Source organism: Rattus norvegicus, chromosome 10 (assembly GCF_021556685.1).
Source record: "Rattus norvegicus strain SHRSP/BbbUtx chromosome 10, alternate assembly SHRSP_T2T, whole genome shotgun sequence".
NCBI classification, from domain to species: Eukaryota; Metazoa; Chordata; class Mammalia; order Rodentia; family Muridae; genus Rattus; species Rattus norvegicus.
The window spans coordinates 84,678,603-84,689,414 of NC_141543.1; the positions used below are offsets into that span (position 1 = coordinate 84,678,603).

The following is a 10,812-nucleotide window of genomic DNA, read 5'->3' on the forward strand; positions in this document are numbered from 1 at the left end:
AGCTTACCAGATACAGCCACCAACTGCAAAAAAATGCAGTCAAGAAGAGAGACACAAAGTGTAGCCAGGTGATCTAGTGAAAGCCGACCCAAGACCTGGGACCAGGGCATTTGCAGGACCCCTTCCTTTATGCCTTCCTTTGCTTATGCAGACAAGGCTTACGTTGCCAAGCCTTTAACGTGCTGCCTCCAAGTGACCTAGAGACTTGCTGTGGTCACTCCAGATGACCATCTACAATGACTCCATTTAAGACAGCTTGGCATTATCACGCCTAATTAACTCACCCTTTAAACAGACCTCCGAGAAAATAGCAGGAAGGAGGGAAGGACGCTGCCAAGTGGCTACGCCGTTCCAGGCCAGATGCTGAGCCCACACTACGGCGTCTCATTCTAGCAACCTTCGGAGGCAGCGACTTTCCTCCTGCTCTGAAGATGACTAGGACAGAGCTTTCAAAAGACCAGGGTGTCTCTTCCAGGTGAGTAAATGTCAAAGCCGCATGTGCATCTGACTGCAATGCCCAGGATTCATTTGAATTCAATTTGGAGGAGTCAGGAGTGTGGTAGGAGCCTTCCTACTCTCTACGTTTCACACAGAGGTGATGAAAATTGAGTCCGTTGGGCACTTCTGGACTACAGGCAATGTGCAGAGAGGACTCCATCTGTTCACACATGGAGCGCCCGGTCCTCCATGCACTAAGGACAATGTTAAACAGGAACGCGTTACTTCGTGTATAGATAAATATAAGAAACACCCTCCGGGGAAGCCTGGGATGTGAGGCTTAGGCTTTTAATGGAGCTACACCTGCCTGACATAACAGAGGGAGTGTTTTGTCATGCAGGATGTCTGGGGATCTGCGTGGCTCAGACAAAGCCAGAGAGTCTTTTGGCAAGAAGGGTTCCATGCCCTGTACAAAGCTGCAGTTTGGCACGCCACTGGCATACCAACTCAGGCGTGAGCCCAAGCAGCCCTCTGTACAGACAGGCTGTGAAAGCAGATGTCTTAGTTAATATTCTTCAGGGCTACTCCTGGGCTCACATTTTCTTCTGAAGGGGGGTTGAGGGGGAGGCTATGCTTTGTAAAACTCAATCCTTTGTTGGGGCCCGAATAACTGAACAGCTCCATCAAGCCACAAACAGAGACCGCCTAGGAAACCTGCCTATGTGAATTCACCCCCCACTCTGCTGGGTACTGTGCAAACATTATCCTGTGTGATTACCAACTTTCGAGCTGGGCCATTCTCCGCCACTAGCCCCAGTTTATGGTTGGCAAAAGAGAAGGTCCACGGCTGAGGGGGGATCTGACACAGGTCAGTCTGGCTGGAAATTATGTGCCTATCTTCCGTACCATGCTACCTCCTGAAGGAGAGGCAGGAGAGAAAAAGAAGCAAATCCTAATGGGGCTACCTCACATGTTCAATCTTTCTAGCACTTCTTCCAGGGAGAGACCATGATGGCTGAGAGACTGGAGGATATCGCCACAATCAGCTGTGACCAGAACCCAAGTATCCTTGACTTCAGAGCCTGGCGTCCTTCCACCGCGCTGTCTGTGCCAACACGCAGCTCTCCCCTTCACTTCTGCCCAAGTCTGCTCTGGAATCAATGACAGGGCTATAAGAGCAGGAATGGGTGCACACCAGTGGCTGTGGAGGCCAAATGTCAGTCTCATCCTGCTGTGGCAAATAGGGAGGTGAGGGGTATTCATTCAAACAGCAGCTAATTAAAGCAGAGTGCAGAGCACGTGTGTGCGCTGGGCAGAAGCACATGGTGCACTGTGCTAAGACATGTGTCATCCCTCCCTCCTGACTGTGCTTAGCTCACTGGCCCCATCCATAAGGTGGGGTCCATTCTATTGCCCTGGAAGACACCACACCGTACAGATGCACAGGGACAGGGAGAAGTTTCCAGAGAAAGCACCCGGAGGCAGGTACCTTGGATTCAAACTCACAAATGTGGACCAGAGAAGCTCCCATTCCATGGTGCAGACCCATCCAACGAGCTTGCAGTTCCTGGGGTGACTCTCCTTCCTCTGTTTTGGAAGCTCCCCTAATGTTGCAATGCCTAGTTCGTTCTTCTTTTGCCTGGAAAGGAGCCAATTTGCTTTTGGTTTTGCCCTCGTTGGCTTTTGTTTGGCATGAGGATTGGGAGGGGGTTGGGGAGAAGCATCTCACCGTGTAGCCATTGCTGGCCTGGAACTTGCTGCACTGACAGTTGCAGGATATTCGATCACACCGTGACCCCGGAGATTGTGTTGTTTACTGGAAAAACCTGTTTCTACTTGTGGTGTGGCTTGGCCTTAAAACATGCCTTTAAATCCCTCTGACTGGAATACAGACACCCCCTTGGTCTTTAATCCCAAACAATGAAGGAAAAGTTAGTTTGTAGAAGGAAGCACCCATGTTTGAAACTGATGTCTAATCGAGTGGCAGACAAGGTGACGAATCAGAGAAAGACAGAATAGAACATGCCCAACTCTCTCGAGAATGGAAATGAAAAGAGGCTACTTAAGAGAGCATCGAAGAGAGAGAAAAGGGGAGGTCAGTTTTACTGGGACAGTTGTACAGAGGTCTCAGAGAGAGAAAGCTAGACACAGGCAAAGATAGAATGATCCAAAGAATGAGAAGAAGCCAGAAGATCAGAACAGAGTCCTAGAGTTAGTTAGAGGCCAAATAAAAAAATCCAGTCCAGAGGCTGAGAGAGAAGTCAATTTGAATCAGTCAACTAAGAGAGGAGTTTGAACCAGAACAGCTGAGCTGACCAGACATCCAGAGTTCAGAAAGAGCTAGAAAGGGTGGGCTTATTCAGCAGTGAATCTCAGAAGCTGAAAACATTCTAGGCCTAGATTAGATTGTAAGGAGGCTAGAAGCTTCCAGAACTAGGTCTAGATTAGCAGATGGAGGCAGTGAGATAACAATTACAACAGGTGAATAAAAGATTGTTTTTCACAGTGGACCAAGCAGGCCATGTCACTGAGATCTACCTGCCTTCCCCCATATGCCCGGGTGCGCTCTCTCTCTCTCTCTCTCTCTCTCTCTCTCTCTCTCTCTCTCTCTCTCTCTCTCTCTCTCTCTCTCTCTTTCTCTCTCTCTCTCTCATGAATCCCAGTTTTGTCCACTATACCTGCTTGAGGAAACATTTTGGAATAACAGAGCATGGGGAAGTGAGGAGTGGGGGCATGCACCTTAGTGTAAGAGTTCTCACAGCTCTGCACATGTGTGAAGGCCCGAGGAGGACGTCTTCTATTAGTTTTCACCTTATTTCCTTGAGAGGAGGTCTCTGGATGAGCCACAGTCTTACCGTTTCAGCTAAAATGACTAACCAGCTAGCTTTGGGGATCCACCTGTCTCTGTCTCTCCCCCCTGACTGATGCTGGGGTTACAGGTACATGTGGTCATTTCCTTTTGTGTGTGTAAACTGGAAACTCAAAGCCAAGTCCTTGTGCTTGCAGAAGAAAGGCTCTTACCCATTTCACAGGCAACCTGGAGAGGAAAGGGTTTATTTCCCATCCTGATCACAGTTCATCACTGGTGGAGTGAAATCGGGAGCTCGAGGCAGAAGCCTAGGTGTAAGGACTACAGCAGAAGCCATAGAGGAAGGATTCTAACGGGCTTGCTCCTCATGGCTCGCTCACCCTTGCTTTCTTATACAACTCAGGACCACCTTCCCAGGGGTAGCATCACCTACCATAGCCTGGGCCTTCCCACAACAATCATTAATCAATAAAATGTCTCCCATAGACGTGCCCACAGATCAACCAGATAGAGCCATTTTCTTGGCTGAGGTTCCCTCTTCCCAGATGATTTTAATCTGTGTCAAGTTGGCAAAGAAAAAAAACCCTAGCCAGCATCCACTGAGCTGACTCCCTAGCCACAAGCAGGTATTTCTAAGTTACATGTTTCTAAACTGAGTCTCTATGCTCTTACAGGAGGCAAGAGGTCTCAGCCTGGCGTTCTCTCTCGCTCTGCATTGCCGTCCTTCCATACCCAGCAGTAACTTGTCATTCCCTGCCATTTACTTGCCCAGTCCTTCATTCACTAAAATGGATTGATTGGTTTATTTACTCATCTGCCGGGTACCAAGTTAGAAGCTGTCTTGGTTGCTTAGGAAACATGGTCATGGGTGAGCAAAAAATAGACACTGTCCTTTCCCTCGGGGAATTTCGAGCCTGGTGAGCAGAAGGAACTTAATCTATTAATCACATGCAAGAATTGCATGATTTAAGCTATGAGAATTGCTTGGAAGGAAGACTACATGATACTTTGATAGTACACAGCAGAAGGGCCTGACCTGACTGGGGGGAAAATGTTTAGGGTGAAATCTAAAGACTGGGGCAGAAGTTGGAGCTTGGGGACATACTGGATCTGCATTTGAAAAGGTATCTGGGTACAGTGTGGAGAGTAGGCTAGGCAGGGGGTTCTAGGAGAGCAGACCAGAGGCTGCTTCAGGATGCCAGGAAAAGGAGATGCACTAGTCCAGGGTAGGGGTTATGGAGAATGAACCAAACCCAGAGCTGGTCCAGTTGCATCACTGACAGCTTGGGTGTCCGGTGGAGAGCAGAAGCCGGTGCCAACACTGACTCTTGCCTTTGGGGCTGAGGATCGCTGGTGGTGCCTTTCAGTAAACTTGACACTTGTGTGCTCAGCACAGGGCAGTGTTTCATCCTGTGAGTAACAGGCCACAGAGGGAGGGAACACTGGTTCCACTCCTTCCTTCTACAGTCTCATACAAACCCCACTCAATCCTTCAGGTCATGCAGATGTCATGGCTGCTCCCCTGGGTGTGCACCGAACACTAAGTATAGTGAGTGCCACACCCAGAAATAGCTACACCCCATTCTAAATTCAGTTGTACAGGGGCCCACTTTCTCTCCTACACAAACTAAGATCCACCCAGATCCACAGATCCACTTTCCCCACTGTCTTGGAATTTTCTTGGTATTCATTCTCTCCCAATTTCCAGAGGCTTCTCTTGTATTACACTTGGCTCCATCTCAGCCACACCTTGTGTCTGGACCTGGGGAACTAATTTGGCCCTTCCAGTTTTAATCCTTGCATACCTCTAAGGTCAGTACTCCATTTCTTCTATCCTGCATGGTGGGCCTGTGGGGGCTGAGATTAAAGTTCCATGTACCTCAAGTATTTGCAGGGCCCTGGGTTCAACTTCCTGTACCACAAAGACTTTAAAATAAGAGAAGAGGGACAGTGTGATGGCTCCTCAGGTAAAAGCACTTGGTGCCCAAAGATGCCAGTCTGATGGCTTTGAGTTCGATCCTAAGAATAGACATAAAGGCAAAAACCATCGCCTCAAAGCTGACCTTGGATTTCCACATACACATTATACAGTCACTCATGCACTAGTGCTCTTACTCATGCGCTCTCTCTCGCTCTCTCTCTCTCTCTCTCTCTCTCTGTCTGTCTCTTTCTCTCTCTCATACATGTACACACACATCATCATCATCATCATCACCATCATCACCACCATCATCATCATAATAATAATAATAATAAATCAATGAAAGCCCTATAGCAGAAAGCGTGAGTATGCTGCTTCTGGTTTTACTGAGAGGAATTGCAAGCTTGTGAGAATATTATAATTTCCTAGACAGTCTGAATGCAGGAATGAAAAGTATCTGAATTTCTGTGAGGTTACCACCAGAAAGGAAGGAAGGAAGGAAGGAAGGAAGGAAGGAAGGAAGGAAGGAAGGAAGGAAGGAAAGGAAGGAAGGAAGGAAGGAAGGAAAGGAAGGAAGGAAGGAAGGAAGGAAGGAAGGAAGGAAGGAAGGAAGGAAGGAAAGAAGGAAGACAGACAGACAGACAGACAGATAGATTTTTTTTTCTCCCAGAAGAATACTTACAAGGTGGTGGAGAAAGGGCCAGGTTTGAAGCCCTACTCTGCTGTAGATTCAGAGGAAACCTAAGGTTAGCTCGCATGCATTTTATTATCCCTATAAACAGAAGTGGCATCTTCCTCACATGCCACTCTGCCGTGACCCCACATACATAGATAGTTCTTATCACGACCAGCAGAGATGTGTCTGCTCTTATTGAAACAGAACTTCTAGGTTCTTTGGGAAGTCAGTTATGTCAGATGATGGTTTGCTGGGGCACACAGGTGAAAGACTGTTTTCCTGAAGCAGACACGGGTGAACTGATGCTTTGATATAGCAAACACATGAACAGACCAGTGATGAGGGAGCATAAGTATGACCCCATAGACAGTGGGAAATGGGCACTGAGCGTTGGTTTGGTTCGCTCTGTCTCACTATTCTTCACTAAAGACACGAACGTTTGGTTTGCCTTATATAGCATTGTTGAACTCAACTTGTGGTAACACTGCCTTTGAGAGGAACTCACCAAGATTCCTGAGGCAGCTCGCCCCTTCCACAGCCTTGCCTCTGGTTGGTCAGCGAGCCTGGTGGTTTCTTCAAGACGGAACCACATTTGCTGGATTATGCCTGGTGTCTGCCTGCCTAGAGGACTGGTCTGTAGCTGCTGAGTCGTATTTGGTGTTTGCTGCAGGACTAAAATGCTGAGAAAGAAGATGGAGCTCGCCCCACGGATCTATTGCTGAACAGGTCCACTTCCCCCACATCCTGATAACTCTTCTCTTCCACTATCTCCGCTGGATGGTGGGCTAGAGCAGAGGTTTAACTCTTACTAAAAGTAGGTTGCGAAAATGTATGTCTGCATCTTATTTTATATCTCTTGTTTGTTTTGAGAAAGGGTCTCGTATACCCTAGGCTGGCCCATTTTAAGTTTTTTGACATTTTCACACATGTATGTAGTGAATTTTAGTCACTTTTACCCTCATTGCCTTCTTCTCCCTCTTCCACTGTTACCTTACTTCCCAAGATCTCCTTCTCCTACTTTCAGGCCTCTTTATGCATGTGGCACACTGGCTTGTCTTAGTTTCCTGTATAAGCCTACTTGGGTAGTCATTTACTAGAGCAGCGCTATACCGTTGAAGAAAATGGTACCATCTCCCCAGCTGCTGATAGTCTCAAGGGGAGAGTTGGAGCCACGTGAATCCGTCTTATGTCCCTGATGAATTGTTGACAGGTCCGATCTTGTGCAGGTCTTGTACAGGTGAACACAGAGCCGTGAGCTCCCAGGTTCAAAGGTCATTTCATGTCCACACGGTGCCGTCCTTCAGCACACCTCCTCATCATAACTCCAGCCCTTCCATCCCTCTACCCCCTTTCCCATGTCGCCCCCTGGACCTTGGGAAGGGTTGGATAGGCATCCCATTTAGGTCCTTCCACTAGATGACCACCTACTGCCGCCACCCTGACCACTGAAGAGGCCCCATGTTAATTACCACCACAGCTACCAGAAGCTTCTTTGACAAAGGAGGATAATAGCACCAATCTGGGAGTATCAACAGGAATATTTATAACATCCGTTTAGCAAAAAAAGGATACAAATAGACCCCCTTCTAAGGTCTGTATGACCTTCCCGCCCATTAGATTTTGACCAGTTTACACCGGGCACAAACTCTCCTAGGAAGGGGCCTCAAGTCCCTGGGGATGTAGCCCAGTTGGTAGAGTGGCCAATTACCATGCATAAGGCACTGGTTTGATCTTCAGCACCATATGAACCATAAAGGCACATTCTTCTAATCTTAGCATTTGGAAGGTGAGGCAGGAGGGTCATGAGTTCAAGACCATCCTTGGCTACATTGCAAGTCTGAGACCACCCTGGGCTGCAGAAAGGCTTGTCTCACAAATATAATAGTAGGGGCTGGAGAGATGGCATAGCACTTAAGGTGGCTTAGCATTTATAAGGACCTGGGTTCAAGTCTTAGCACCCACATGGCAGCTCACAACCATCTGTAACTCCAGTTCCAGGAGATCAACTACCTGCTTCTGGCCTCTGCCAGCACTGCACACATGTGCTGTAGTGACATACTTGCAGGCAAAGCAGCAATAAACAAAAAATAAAAATATTTAAAATGCACAAATATCTCCAATCCTCACATTTACTTTCTCCTGGCACGTTTCTCTGTCTATAGTGTTTAACTGTGCCTACTTCCCCAAGAGACACCAAGATACTGTCTCTCCTCTAACTCATACCCTCAGCTCAGGATGAAGAGTGTTTTCCTTGACAGAATCCCATAGCCTCATGGTTCTATCCATCATCATCCATCATTCAATAACTATTTAAATAGAATCGGTTTGGGGGTAGGCACAGCTTTGAATACTGAGGATATAGGAATGAAAAGCAGGACAGAAGCCCTTGGGGCCGGGGACTACCTAGCATACATGAGGTTCTGGATTTGATCTTCAGTGTCATATAAACCATGAGTGGGAATGTCACCTGCCCATAATGCCAGCACTGGAATGGTGAGGCAGGGCAATGCTGGGGTATAGGCATTAAAAATGGAGACAGGGGGCTGGGGATTTAGCTCAGTGGTAGAGCGCTTACCTAGGAAGCGCAAGGCCCTGGGTTCGGTCCCCAGCTCCGAAAAAAAGAACCAAAAAAAAAAATGGAGACAGGACTCGTGGACAGAAGGAAGTGGCTACATAAACAGACAATGAACTTTTTCATGAACCAAAAAGAACACTGAGAAATAGAATCTTCCCTTTCCATTCTCTGAGTAGTTTCCTGTCAGGTCAGAGAACTTTCATCACAGAAAATCAAATATTCTCAAATTGAAAATTTAATGCAGCTCTGTGTGTGTGTGTGTGTGTGTGTGTGTGTGTGTGTGTGTGTGTGTGTGTATTCCATCAAAAGTACATTTCAATAAAAACCAGTGGCCTAGTCACACACATGTAACTTCCTTTGCCTCCGTTTACCTGAAATGAACAAACACAATCAATTCCACCACCAATAAATCAAACATCCACAAATTCTGAACTGAGCAACCCTGGGGATAGTCAATGTTTTGTTCTCTTTTTTTATGGTAATTATGTGCATGATAATCAAGAGACAAAGAAATTAGCAAGCTATTCAAGAATATCCCAAATGCCATCCTTGGTGTTTTCTTGAAAATATTAAGTACCTGTGAGGAAAGTCATTGATGTAGCTGAGCAATCTCTCCCTCAGCACAGAGCAAATGCTTATAAATGCCAGAACCCTGTGGGACCATTCTTGAGTGGTGGTGGAACAGTAGTTGATGTTTCTAAAGTTGTGTATACTTAATTATACCTAGCAAACTTGTTTATCAATAAAATGTGCGCCCCTGTCTGTACTCAGCCAGCTTTTCCTGTCATTCAGGATAACCAGCGTTAGCTTGAATAAACTTGGCAAACTTTTCTCTAAAAGCGTTCACGTAAACATATAGTTTTCGTAGTGACAATGTCTCTGCTGCAACTGTTCTGCTCCATCATAATGGGGCAAAAACCAACCCTAGATAGCCTGTGAATGAATGAGTAGAGTACCTGTGAATGAATGAGTAGAGTACCTGTGAATGAATGAGTAGAGTACCTGTGAATGAATGAGTAGAGTACCTGTGAATGAATGAGTAGAGTGCCTGTGAATGAATGAGTAGAGTACCTGTGAATGAATGAGTAGAGTGCCTGTGAATGAATGAGTAGAGTACCTGTGAATGAATGAGTAGATAGCCTGTGAATGAATGAGTAGATAGTCTGTGAATGAATGAGTAGAGTACCTGTGAATGAATGAGTAGAGTGCCTGTGAATGAATGAGTAGATAGCCTGTGAATGAATGAGTAGATAGCCTGTGAATGAATGAGTAGAGTGCCTGTGAATGAATGAGTAGAGTACCTGTGAATGAATGAGTAGATAGCCTGTGAATGAATGAGTAGATAGCCTGTGAATGAATGAGTAGAGTGCCTGTGAATGAATGAGTAGAGTACCTGTGAATGAATGAGTAGAGTGCCTGTGAATGAATGAGTAGATAGTCTGTGAATGAATGAGTAGAGTACCTGTGAATGAATGAGTAGAGTACCTGTGAATGAATGAGCAGGTCTGTGTGTCCCGATCAAACTCTACTGATAGACAACGAAGTTTGAGTTTCATATCATCATGAAATCTAATTGTTCCCATAATTCTTTAAACCACTAAATCAGTAAAGAAAACAAATCTAGGTTGCAAGCCAGGAAGGGGGCGGTGTACTTAGCCTGTAGGTCATAATTCACTGAGCCCTGATTTTGAGGGATGTGTCTGGTAGAACGTAAAGTTTGCCTTCTCACAACCCTTTTTTTTTTTTAATTAACTTGAGTATTTCTTATATACTCAAGTATTTCGAGTGTTATTCCCTTTCCCGGTTTCCGGGCAAACATCCCCCTCCCCCCTCCCCTTCCTTATGGGTGTTCCCCTCCCCATCCTCCCCCCATTGCCGCCCTCCCCCCAACAGTCTAGTTCACTGGGGGTTCAGTCTTAGCAGGACCCAGGGCTTCCCCTTCCACTGGTGCTCTTACTAGGATATTCATTGCTACCTATGGGGTCAGAGTCCAGGGTCAGTCCATGTATAGTCTTTAGGTAGTGGCTTAGTCCCTGGAAGCTCTGGTTGCTTGGCATTGTTGTACTTTTGGGGTCTCGAGCCCCTTCAAGCTCTTCCAGTTCTTTCTCTGATTCCTTCAACGGGGGTCCCGTTCTCAGTTCAGTGGTTTGCTGCTGGCATTCGCCTCTGTATTTGCTGTATTCTGGCTGTGTCTCTCAGGAGCGATCTACATCCGGCTCCTGTCGGTCTGCACTTCTTTGCTTCATCCATCTTGTCTAATTGGATGGCTGTATATGTATGGGCCACATGTGGGGCAGGCTCTGAATGGGTGTTCCTTCAGTCTCTGTTTTAATCTTTGCCTCTCTATTCCCTGCCAAGGGTATTCTTGTTCCCCTTTTAAAGAAGGAGTGAAG

The 10,812-nt window shown here is 46.5% G+C and overlaps 1 long non-coding RNA gene across 2 annotated transcripts; it reads left to right on the forward strand.

Annotated features, from left to right (window-relative positions):
- The first annotated feature begins 293 nt into the window (after positions 1-293).
- LOC120095281 (uncharacterized) lies at positions 294-6,676 on the forward strand. Of its 2 annotated transcripts, XR_015631292.1 has the most exons (3): positions 354-475; positions 1,426-1,923; positions 6,302-6,676. It is a non-coding gene; the product is annotated as an uncharacterized LOC120095281 (long non-coding RNA). The 2 variants fall into 2 exon arrangements; XR_015631291.1 differs by lacking the exon at positions 6,302-6,676 and having other exon boundaries at positions 294-475; positions 1,426-2,948.
- Positions 6,677-10,812: the final 4,136 nt, after the last annotated feature.